This window comes from Siphateles boraxobius, unplaced genomic scaffold, assembly GCF_051911475.1.
Source record: "Siphateles boraxobius isolate OS27281-9 unplaced genomic scaffold, OSU_SipBor_1 26, whole genome shotgun sequence".
NCBI lineage: Eukaryota > Metazoa > Chordata > Actinopteri > Cypriniformes > Leuciscidae > Siphateles > Siphateles boraxobius.
Window position 1 is genome coordinate 25,576,793 of NW_027508876.1, and position 13,340 is coordinate 25,590,132.

At 36.5% G+C, this 13,340-nt stretch overlaps 1 non-coding gene across 1 annotated transcript; it reads right to left on the reverse strand.

The window, feature by feature from the left end:
* Positions 1 to 7,581: 7,581 nt before the first annotated feature.
* LOC143752290 (18S ribosomal RNA) lies at positions 7,582 to 7,989 on the reverse strand. The gene has a single exon (XR_013207367.1). It is a non-coding gene; the product is annotated as an 18S ribosomal RNA (ribosomal RNA).
* Between the last annotated feature and the right edge of the window lie 5,351 nt (positions 7,990 to 13,340).

A 13,340-nucleotide genomic window follows, 5' to 3' on the forward strand; every position in this document is an offset into this window, starting at 1 on the left:
ACATGATTTCATTTATACAATAGAATTTTGTAAATATTTCATGAAAGTTCTAGAATGGTCAAAGGCTTTTGAGTTACATTTAAATCATAATGTATTTGTCTGTGATCATGTCATGTGCCTGCTTAAATGTATAGTTCACCCAATAATTCTGTCATTAATTACTCATCCTCGTGTCGTTCCAAACCCGTTAGACTTTCGTTAATCTTTAGAACACAAATGAAGATCTTTTTAATGTAATCTGAGAGTTTTCTGTCCCTCCATTGACAGCTACGCAACTACCACTTTTACGCTTCAAAAAGTTCATAGAGATCGTAAAAGGAATCCATGTGAATTGAGCGGTTTGGTCCAAATTTTCAGATTGAATTTAGGCTTTTATTATTCTTGAATGTCAGATACAGATTTCAGAATATCTTAGAATTTTTTTATTTTTTTTTGTCAGTTCTGTTAGCTCCATTTTCTCATGTTGGATGACAAATATTTAACATTTTGGTTTCTCACGGCTGTACTTCAGTCAGCATGACCGATACAAAAGGACACTTTGATCAGCTAAACAAGAGTTTTTACTGAAAATATGATTACAATAGAAGCACTTCTTTAAAGCATGAATGATTATAACACATTTCCATGAGTTCCACTGCCAAAGCATCATGAATCAAGTGCACATTTCTCTTTGCCTTATTGTGCCATTTCGAGCCATGAAAACAGCTTCGCCTCAGCGTAATGAAGTGAAGCATGGCTTTAAGCAAGGGTGCTTTCATTTCTGTTTTAACAAAACATTTGCAGATTCCATCAAAGTGGTAAAAAAAAAATACTGAGAGGATTATAAAAAAAGATGGCGAGCCATAAACAGGCAGGCAGGTGTTGATGATGCAAATGAATCAGATGACAGATGGTTAGCAACTCCATCACTCACTGTGTGGATAATGGATAGAGGTAATCAAATCCCTCTGTGAATCTGGGACTTTCTTCAGAACTTTCTCCATCTATATCACCATCAAACACTTCCTGAGCTGTGCAGCTCTACTGGAGGGAGGAATCAGCATGGTGTCAAGTTCTGAAAGACAATTTTGCCTGAAATGTTCGTTCCGTCATTGCCTTCAGGTGTCAACCTTTATCAGACATGATAATGAGGGTAAAACACCTTAAGCACAACTTATGTCTGAATATCCCCCCAAAACATGCAAAAGCATATAAATATCAACTTTGAGAAACACCCTTGAGACAGATCTATCATCAAAACTGTTAAAAAAAAGTGTTTAGACAGAGCATTAGCAGAAACCTCTATTCAAAGTTTTAGCCTTTCATCTTTTACAAAACTGAAAAAATAGCTGATGTCTGTAGCAAAAATCCCTTTGTGACTGTTCATTCAAAATGTTGTATATGGAGAGTTTTTGTACAAACCAGCAAGAGGTTTTTAAAATCTCTAGTCTGCAAACTATTCACAATTACAAAACCCCCTTCGACTATCTCCTCACTTTCCATGAAACTTAATAAAAATGTCAAAGAGAGTTAAAAGTGACGCGCATTAACACAATACAGACTCGTCTCCCTGTTTTCAATCCGCTACTCTATAAATCTGATGAATGAATCTTTTGGGAGATGCTGCTGTTTGAAACATAGCCCTCTAGAATATGTTGAGCATATGTTACGTTGAGTCGAAACCATCATAAGATTGGTGATCAGGTTATGCCTTTGGGTGATTTCTCTATTTCAGAACGATTCTAATGAACCTCTCAAATATGTCTGTGAATTGCTGTCACTTCCTAATTGTTCCATATGCAAAGAAACACACTCTCTTAAATTTCAAATGACAAAAAGATAATGAAATAAACCAATAAAACTTTCCCATCTTAATTTTTCTCCAATCATAACATTTGTTTGAAGCATTTTACAGCAATTTTATATAAAAACTGTCAACACTCATAAATTCATGTCAAGACTGTTGTATGCTCAACACATGCACACTTAAAGGAATAGTTTCCAAAAAAGAAAAGAAAATTCTGTCATAATTGTATCACCCTCATGTTGTATTGTATCCATATGCTGTTATTTCTTCTGTGGATACACAAACAAGATGCAGCTCTGAAAATGACAAAAAAAAATAAAAGCGTAAAATAATACATATAACTAAAATATGACGTGTAGACATATTTTAGGTTTTAAAAAACTCTTTTTGTGTTTCCACAGACAAAAAGCTGTCCTGTAGCTCAAACAAAAGAGCATGGTGCTAACAATTCCCAGGGAATGAATTGGAAAAAAATAGTTTGAATATAATGTTACTGTTTTCTTGTCCTTTTATTAATTAAGTGTTCCAAATAGAGCCTTGGCCTAGTGGTTAGTGTATGTGTTCTGACACCAAGTTTGAATCTGACTTGCAACATTTTGTGTTGCTGAAATTCTGTTCCCAATTTTCCCTTATTTTTTTCCTATTTGCCTTTTCTTCCTGTTTGCATTAGGGCGTGCATAGACTAGTCGAGTAATCGACTACTTCAACCACTAGTCAGCACTGTCGAAGCCATTGAGCATGTTTTTTTTATTGCAAACCAGCGAGGCATGACGAATGCTGTGTCCAAAATCGCCCCCTATACCCTTAAATAGTGCACTATTTGAGGGGACAGCTATTTGTGGTGGTGTCCGAAACCATAATGGACATTATTGAGTGCTCTCATTCAATCAAACAAAGCACCACAATAATGAGTGTACATCCATTGTATGCTCAACGGCTAGAGAATACCCATAGTGCACTGTTAGAGTCATGTGCCAAATGAGCTGAATCATCCCATCCATTTTCCAAAATATATTGGTGGAGTAATGTAGGGAATAGTGAACGAGGGTATAGGGGCGATTTCGAACTCAGCTCAAGTGTGCTGTGTCCTGAAAAGTAAAGCCAAAGCTTTTATTCTGGCTGCAGTATAGGTCATAAACCCCACCCTCTCCATGTAATCCAATGGGACACGAAATCTAGAAATCCAATTATACTGCCAATTATTTTTCCCCAAAGATAGGACAGTAGTTCTCATCATTCTGCTGTATGTTCAAGTGTTAGTTTTTTTCCTAAATAAGTTTGGTTTTAGTTAGTTATTCGATGCTATAAAAACAGGGCGTAACATCATGATTGACAGTTGTTCTAGAGATTGAGTCTGCTGAAGCGGTAGTGATACCGCAAATGACGTAATCGGTGCAAGATGTCAACTGTTATTTCTGGGATATTTTGACTCAATTTTTCTATAGTGGAAGGAAGTGGAGACACGTCGTCCATCTTTTTTACAGTCTATGACAGGGTTCCTCAAATCTTGCCCTGCAGAGTTTAGCTCCAACCCTGATCAAACACACCTGAGCAAGCTAATCAAGATCTTCAGTATCACTAGAAAATCACAGGAATAAAGAGTTTGATCAGGGTTTGAGCTAAACTCTGCAGGGTAGTGGCCCTCCAGTACCGGATTTAAGGAACCCTAGTCTTATGGTCTTTATCAAAGAGAGTATGTGGCAGGAGGACGATGACAGCAAATAGACTACATGAATTTTGTCTTATTCTATTAGGCTATAAACTTTTGAACTGGTTGAGTAAAGATCTAAGTGATTTGAGTACTGATCCGTTATTGTTTTTACGGTTGAAGACCCCTGTAAAAACACAGGTTTCATTTTGTATTTAACAGGAAAAAATAACAATCGGGTGCATTCGTCGAACAATAGGGGGAATTCATGTTGATTGGAAAGTGTAAAAAAAAAGTGTTCCAATCAATCTGAATTCCCCCTATTGTTCGACGAATGCACCCGATTGTTATTTTTTCCTGTTAAATACAAAATGAAACCTGTGTTTTTACAACACATGTGAGATGTAGCTTTTGCAAACATTGGGCTGTAAATTAATAAACACTTGTTGACACAAACTATTATTTAAATGCTTTTTATTAATGCTTGAGTAATGCAGAAATATGCAGCTAGAATTAAAGTACTGATGGCTGCTTGGACGGGCTGGGTTGTGATGGTGTCCTCGGGCCTTGTGTGGCAGTCTGTGCTGTTACACCTTGCTGCCTGTTAAGATTGCCCTGCAGAGACAGCGGGTAGCACAGTCTGCCAGCCCCAGAGAACTGCGAGTCAGGGACGCCTGCCAACACAATGCCCAGGAGAGAGAGAGAGAGAGAGAGAGGAAGGGGCCGAGGGCAGGAGACACACACACACACACACACACAGCCTTCCTCTGGAGCTCATTACAGCGATATCTCAACGTGATAGAGCAAACGTGGGCTGCGGTTCTGCAAAAGCATATACCAGACGATCCCGCGTGCGCATGCATTCAGAAATCTGCCATTTCTTTTATTCTTCATTTTCATCTCTAAATAGCTGTAGATGGTAGAATGTAAATGAGATGGTTATTACGGCAACGTTCATCAAGCCGGGCTGGAGAGACTTCAATAGCTTGATGAATATGCATGCAAATTTGTTAATTAAGTTAATTATTCTGCTGAAAATTCATTTGTCTTCCAAGGACTTTTTTTTTTTTGCAATGATTTTAACATGTTTCTCTCATTAGTCATGCTCCATGCTATTTAAAAGCACTTTGGTCCACTTTTTAAAAGTTTGACAGTGTTGGAATGAGAATGGAAGATTAAAATAAAACGAAGGAAAAGGAAGGATTTTGTATATTACATCCTGTCTTTTGTTTAAAAGTAAATGTCAAAACATTGAATTCTAGACACATAAGACATTTTATTATGTTTATTCATTTGTGTGTAGAATAAATATATTGAGAAATTTTAAGTTTGAGAAATTAAATTTTAATTTGACAAAACACTCAAAGATTATAATTTTTAATTACGTTTTTGAAACGCTCAAAATGATACATTGTAAATACATTCAGAAGCCGAAAACCCCCCAAAATGCATTCATTACATTTTCTTAATGATATTTTAAGTTCTAATACAATTTCTATTTGAAATGAGTGCGGCTCATTAGAATCTGGGAAGTGGGATTATGTATTTACATTAAGGCTGTTTGATCAAGACAAATGTTTGTTTAGTCAATTAGGATATTTACAGTAGCCTGTGTTCTGCCTCTATGGAGGAAATGTCTTCATCAGTGAATTTGCATGAAAACAAAAGTGAGTTTTCTTCAGATCTGAAAATGGGAAAGATACCAGTAATGTTTTATGCACAACTTTTCATCTGTAAAGTTTACAGACATTTCCTTTAACCCTAAAACATAACACAATAAAATGTGTAATTAAAACATAGAAACAAACAAACGAAAAACAGGTAAAACACCTGTGAAAAATCAATATTTTACAGGCTTTTCTTCGAGTGTGATGGATTCAATTTTGGATGATTACGTTTTTGCCACCCTTTCCAGAAAAAAAGAGGGAGATCAAAGCCATAATTATGAAAATGAGGCGATAAAAACGCAGTGCTTTTATGAAGCCAATTGTTCTGAATATTGGTAAATCCTTTACAAATCTTTTTGGCAGATAAAAATCCTGTCAAACAATAATGATGCACGCACATTTTGCAGTCCCGTGCCCTCTACTCATTAGGTGTAAGTGTTACTCATTTCAGTGTAAAATGCTTTGTGTAAACTTATTTATGCCAGGGCTTTTCAAACATTTTGAACCGGAGAATCTTTTCATAACTCCAAACTTTTTGGATTCATCCAGTATAAGATACAAGTTTCAGTAGCCTACTTCTTTTTATTTTAAATTAAATGTTGGAATGTTAATCTTACAAGTGATTGGGTTGATTTAAATCTATAGGAAATGTATTATATATTGTATTTGATTTTTTATCATAATCTTTATTGAAGATTTTGTTTTTCAATGCATATGACGATAATGAATGGGGGTTATATGCTTTAGAAACCCTTGATGAAAATGCACATGCTTTGTTATTTCCACAATTCAGGAGTTTCAGTTTAAGAAATAATAAAGTACATCTACTAATAAAGTACATCACGCAAGCTTGCACAAGCAATTAACAAATATCTTTAGATCAAATCTATTTTAATGAGGTGGATATAGATCATTTGGGTTTGGTGTAGCATTTTAAGGTAACTATTCAATGCAAAAAAACAAATGGCTAGATTAAAATTGCAATGTTATCTTTATACAAGGACAACAATTTTAAATGTTTTCTTACAGGTACTATATGAAACAGAACAACAAATCCTTTCCTAGCCACAAACATGGCTAATATTGAAGTTCTATTCCGAAAGAATTCAAACAAAAAGCATGTTTGTCTTCTATCCAGAGCAGGAGGATGTATTCAGTCCTGTCTGTCTGTCTGTGTGTCTGTCTGTCTGCATGTTATGTGCCTGTCTGACTATGTGTGTGTGTGTGTGTCAAGTTGTCTTTCTGTGTGTGACAGGAAGCTGTAAAACACTGTAAATCTCTCAGAAATGCAGCGAGCAGCTAGGCTTCTCTGTAGGGGGTCTTCATCTTCTCCTGCCTCAAAACTGCAACAGACCGGCTCGACACACACTGCAGCAACTGGCCAAAAACACCAAGATACACATTCCTTATGTATGAGCATGTCGAGGATGCACAGATTGTGAAAGCTTATGAGTTCACAGATACTCGTTGCATAACACATCAAACCGTACATTGATACAGATCTTGGGATGTAAGGTCCTTAAATTTGGTTTAAAACTTGTTTCTTAATCCTTTTTTTTTTTTTTACAAATAGCTATTAGTTCTGTTCCAAAACCTAGTGAGGTTCTTGCTGCTTAATCAGATCCTAAATGCGTTTCTCACAACTAATTGTATCGTTTTATACTGACTTGGAATATAGTTATACCTGGTATTTTTTTATGTGCCTTTTTGTCTTTTTTTGTGTTTGACAGACATGACCTTTGTGTGAAAAAAAGATCTGCATGAAGAACTGCAGAAAACAGAAGGGCATACAAGGTGAGTAAATAATGATCTCCTTTGTTTTAGTTTGCAGAGTGTTTATAATTGAGCTCATGCAAACAATTCCAACTTGAACTTTCAGGGGAAATGTTTTAATAAAGATTGAAAGCTGTTGGAAGTTTAGTGATCCTGGTGTAGGCCCTAGTTTGTTTATTTACCTTTTAATATCTGACTGTTGAATTTAGGCTTCAAAATACATAAAAGTTGTGTTGATTTGTGAAGATCATGATGAACAAAACATAAGAATCATGAATTTTTGGGACAAAGAGCTTATTTTCTGCGACAACCAAAAAGATAGAAAGTCCTATTGTGTTTTTGTCGAGAAAACCAGGGTGATGCACTCTCAGAAAAAAGATACAAATGCTGTCACTGGGACAGTACCCTTTAAAAAGGTTTTGATATGTACCATTTAGGTACTAATATGGATACTTTTGGTACCAATATGTTGGCTACCTCTGAGGTATGCACTCGTTGATCACAAAGGTGAACCTTTTGAAAGGGTATTGGCCCAGAGACAACTTTTATACCTTATTTTCTGAGAGTGTTACGACTTTTACTATCTCTACATGCTCAAGTTTAATCGTCTCCTCAACGCTCCGCCAGAACCCAGCGAGGAGCTCCGGCGGGGTGGGTCCAAGGACCTCACTAAACCACCCAATCGGTATAGCGACGGGCGGTGTGTACATAGGGCAGGGACTTAATCAACGCAAGCTTTTACTGGGAATTCCTTGTTGGTGGGAAACCGTTTCAATCCCCAGTCCCGATCACGACCGGGGTTCAGCGGGTTAGGCACACGCTGATCCGCCCATTGAGGAGCGCGTGCAGCCCTGGACATCTAAGGGCATCACAGACCTGATATTGCTCCATCTTGCGGGGCTGAACGCCACTTTGGGGCCGGGGCCGGGTAACTAGTTAGCATGCCGGAGTCTCGTTTGTGGAATGAACCAGACAAATCGCTCCACCAACTAAAAACGGCCATGCACCACCACCCGCAGAATCGAGAAAGAGTGTGCGAACATACAAAAATACAAAATCAGCCCTCTGTAGCCCCGCCCCTTTTTTAGCCCGCACTCATTCCGTTCACTCTTCCGGTTTGTATTTCAACAGCATGAAGGTAAGATCTTACGGATTTATGAATGAACAGCATATTTTAAAATCTTCCCGGTCAGTCGACATCCCCTTCAAATGCTCATGATAACTTTCACTAACTCTACAATAAGTAAATCCACTTCACCAGCTAATTAGGCTAATCTTCGACAACGATGACATAGAAAGAGCTACCGCCATAAACGAAAGTCCAAACACAAAATTCTAAAGATGGCATTGCACTTGTTTCTCTGGCGCATAAGGTCTATAAGAACATAAAATACTTATGTAAAATGGTCAAGAAAATATGAGAAAATGAGGTTACACTTTATTTTAAGGTGTCCTTGTTATATTTATACATTTAAGTACTGAGTAATACTACATGTACTTACTATAGGGTTCATGTTAGGATTAGAGTGTGGTTTAGGCTAGTTGCATGTAATTAAGTACAATTTATAGTAATTACTAGGGGTTTAACGATACCCTCATGTCAGGATTCGATACATATCACGATACTGAACTCACGATGCGATGCCTTATTATTGCCATACTCCAAGACATATGATAAAAGGTTAACAAAAAATGTACTGTTGATTAAAATGCTAAATTTGGTATTACATTGTGTGTGTAAATGAATAGGCTTGGATTTGGTTCTGATAACCCAATGCACAGGACAATGGTGACAGCAGAATAAAAATGTTCATGATTCTGAAGCTGAAAATAAAGAATTATTTTAGACGAATATGCTTGAACCTCACTAAATAATCTAGGCCACTTTTTACTGTAACATAAGACATCTGGCATTATCAGGACCCACAAATATTCCCTCATTGCATTATACAGTATATAGAAGTTTAATGAGTACTGACACTAAAACTCTGAAAACTAGAATTTTTTCTCACACAGCAATTTTTATTTTGGGTGAATACACAACACATATTGTCACTATCCACGATACATATTGTTGCATTTTTGTGTTGTGATATATCATGACACGCTATATTGTTACACCCCTATAATTATAATATAATAGTAACATTCACATGTGTAACAAAGACACTGTAAATGGTGTTCCCGAAAATGAGTAAAATATTTAGAAAAATGAAGAAAATATAAGAAAGTTTTTCTCTATTTTATCTCTTTGCTGTGTTCTGGGACAGCCTTAACCACGAAAGACACATCTGACTAGAATCTCTTAGATGGCATTATTAGTATTCTGCCTACTGTTTCAAACAGCCTTCATGTCGAGAACAGGCCTAAAAAATCTGTCTAGGTAAGCAACTCACTAGGCATTGGACCAGAGCTATGTTTACTATGAGGCCCAGAGCGTTGCTTTCATCCCCAGTTCTATCTATCTCCGGTCAAAGCAGTTTAACAGTCTCTGGCTGACTCTGAAGCTTGTCTCAGGGAACAAAACACGCGAGGTGTCCACCACGACCCACAAACCCCCCCAAAGAACAGCATAAAAAACCCAAAAGAGTATTGCGATCAAGTTTGTTGCGTCTCACCAATTAACCCCCGTACATAGCATGATGAAAAAAAGTGTAAGTGTCAACTTTTTGTGCGTGCATATGGTAGGCTACGCAGCCATTCTCAATGACTCCCTTCTCATCTCTGAAAAGGGATCACTCGGAAAAACATATTGTAGCAACGCCAGACCGTCCGTTTCCCTGGCAGCTGCCGACACCGTGAGTACGAGCCAATGAAAACACAGAGTCCCCTGTTCCCTCTTTTAATTGGGATATTTTAGTGCTATTAGCTCCACACCTCCTTCCCCAAACATTACGAATGCAGATATGCACCCTGCCGTGGTCTCTGAACCAGGTACAATCTCAGAACTCAGGTGTCTCTGAAAGGAAAGCGTGGATGTGTTTGGCAACCTGCTCTGTTGATGAAGGTTGAGCTAAGACTAGAACAGAAGAACTGGATGTATGCCATCGTGTTGAGGAGCTGCTGTTTTGAGGTTGAGTGTGTCGAGTGAAAAGAGTGGGGGTGTTTGGGCTCTAAGGGGCTGACACCATATGTTATGTCAGCATTCATTACACTTTTATAGAGGCCTACAGTGCTTTGCTTTCAACAGAATATTTTATCTGTGTATAGGATGTGTCTGCTTAAAGATGTGCGCCCAAAACAGTTTTAATATTTGATATTTAATCTATCAAAAGTGATAAATTGGCAAGGTAGGTGTACACCGATATCAATTATATATCGCCATCTGGTGGTTTCAAAAGTAGCCTACTGATATATAGATACGTTTGTACAGACAGCATTCTCACAAAGAGGCACATGGAGATCAGCGGATAAACAATGGAGCTTCTCTCCTCTGAGCATTTCTGACTTTCTTAAAGGAGTAAAGAATGATGAATCGAAATAAAAGCTGTAGTAGCAGTAGTAAGGGAATTGGCTAAATTAAGTTCATTTGTTCTATATGGAAGATGGGGCTTGTTCTCAGTAACTATAGAGACTCAAAAGTTTAATTGCATTAGTAGGTTTATACGTTTCGAACAACGAATACATTTAACCCTCTGGTGCTCCTCTCGTGGCGGTCAAAAATGACACTTTTTATTTCAAATAAATGTAGGCTATGTAGCGCAGGCATACTATATTTTAGTGCGCATAGATGTTTTTATTTTAATATTTTGTATTATATTTATGCTGTAGTTAAGCTATAATCCATTTTATTCTGTTTTTGAGCATAGACCTGAAAATGAAATTTCCAACTTAAACTGTCTTAAATCTTGGATGCTTTGCAGCACAGGCTTAATTTTTTTGTGTCTTTTTAAAGACGACTCTTGGCAGATTATTGCTCAAGTTTAAAAAAGTGAACTTTAGTTAGAATTTTTCATTTATTGTTATGAAAAATGCACAAAAAATATTTGTAAATCTTTTATATAAAATATATAGTTTCCAAAATAGAACATCAAAGCCATTCATCTAAACAAGTTGTGTTCCAAATTTGAGGTTGATATTTTTAAAAAAGAGCTTTCAGTAATATTTTGTTTTGGTGCAGTACCAAAAGGTTTCCACCAGATGATATTCGTTTCCCATTCATCTCCAATGCGGTAATTTATTTAGGACCATTTAACCTTTTCGAATCATGTCCATAATTTTTTTTTCTTTAACAAGTTTTGTACCATTCCAATGAAGTAAAAAATTACATTGAAAATTTTTACATTTTTTTTTATTTTTATGTGGGTTAAATTAGAATACTTTTTGTAAATTCTGTCATCCAAACAAAAATTCCAGTAACATCATATTTTGTAATAGTTGCTGGATGAACAAGTGAACAAACCAAAATGGAATACATTAAAGCAAGAATAAACTACGCAATGAAGGTATAGAATGTTAACTAAAAAAAAATTAAGTATGTTCTCAAGCTCAGTCTTATTTTAGTGTTTTTTATATACTATAGTAGTTTTTATTTTTATTTTGCTTTCATTTAAAGATTTTGTTAAAATTTTGGTCATTTTTGTGTTACTTTTAAATATAACTATTTAGGTTTGATTATTTTTTATTTCAATTTTAGTTTTTCTTCTTTTGAAACTTATTTCAGTTAATTGCAAAGACAACATTTCAAATTTTTGGTTTTGTTTAGTTTAATTTTTTTTTTTTTTTTAGATCTCTATAATATTTATATTTTATTTGATTCCAGCTTTACTTCAATTAACAAATAGTTTTAATAGTTGTATAGTTAATGATAAGAACCCTGCTCAAGACAAGGGTATTTCTTTATAAATATCAGGTTGGCACAATAATATTGAGGTCATTTGTCAAACATTTTATTAATTTATTTTTACATAATTTTTTATAATATCTGCGGTTTAATCACTGTGCAGTACCATTTTCATTCACTGCTTATGAATTGCTTTCATAATTGTTTCAGGTCTTTTTTTAGACTTGTTTTAGGTATTTCCCTGTTGACTTTCATTCCAGATTTTGCATCAATGAATGGTAAGAATTCATAAACTCATTTCCTACATCTCAAAGTTAATTCCAGCACTTTTTGGTGCATTTAACCTACTGAAAAAATATCTTTGACCGGTCTACAGTTGGTTTGCCGGTTATAGATGCTCTCCGACTCCTTGAGCAGGTTTTACAGGGGTTCGGACAATCTTAAGCCAGTAACTATGAGATTCAACTAAATACCAGACTATGAGACTGGCTGAAGCCAGCCAAGACCAGAAAATCTAGGAATTTTTTTCAGGGTATTATTTATTTGCATTGTTAAATGATTTTTCCGTTTCATTGTATGCAAGCTGGATAGAGAAGCTTTTGCACGTATCTAGTTTTCGGCCTGTTGGTGAGAAATGACAGCGGCACTCCAATAAAGCTGGAGGTCGGGGTCAGTGTCGCTACGATTATTTATGGCCAATATCATACTGGAGAGAAACAGCATCTGAAACTGAATCACTGCTTATAGAGACGTGAGAAGGGTGAATGCTCGGGAATGCAATACCACACAAAAACAATAACAGCTGGCTGGCCTCTGGCTAAACACTAACAAAAATAATGGAATCTGCTGACTGCCAGACAGGCATTTAACAGTTTTGTCCAATATCAAGCTCTCATGTAGAATTAATACATATGCATGCATAGCCATTCCTTTCTTTTTCATATTTAAACACGCAATAAGCGCATAAAACTCAGTGAGCTGTAAAATGGCACTTAAAATATTGATAAGAGATCAATTGTTCAGATATGAATGGACTGATTGTTAAAATGAGTGAAGGAAAAGAAAACAACAAAGCATTAAGAGCAGGAAGAGTGTGCTGATGAATCGGAGACATCCATCATTACCTCTGGTGGAGGTAATGGAGTGGAGCGGAGAGGACGGTGGACGGCCCCAGGCATCCGCACGTGCTCCGTCTGTTTCCATCTGATTCAGACCAAAACTCATTCACTCCTACACATCTTAATACGCAAACTGTGTCTTTGGTTTTTACAAGCTGGATTCGAGGGAAAAAAACTGTGGTAACACTTTACAATAAGGTTTCATCACTACATTAGTTAACATGAACTAACAATGAGAAATAATTCTAAAGCTTTTATTAATCTTAGTTCATGTTAATACCAGCATTTAAAGGGATAGTTCACCAAAAAATGAAAGCTTTAGCGTAAGTTCTGCCAGGAAGACTCAATTGTTACGTCATTTATCTATCATTCACATCTAACCAATCGTGTTCTAAAACTTGTTGTATAAAAGATTGGTACTTACACATGTCTGAGTTCCTCCCCACCACCACCATGGTCCTGTCCATACCTCCCGGGGGTCTGCCTTCGTCTTCAGGCAGGATATGCAGATTCCCTCACCCTCGGATTGCGAGCTACAGACGCCAAGGAACTTTATAACACAATT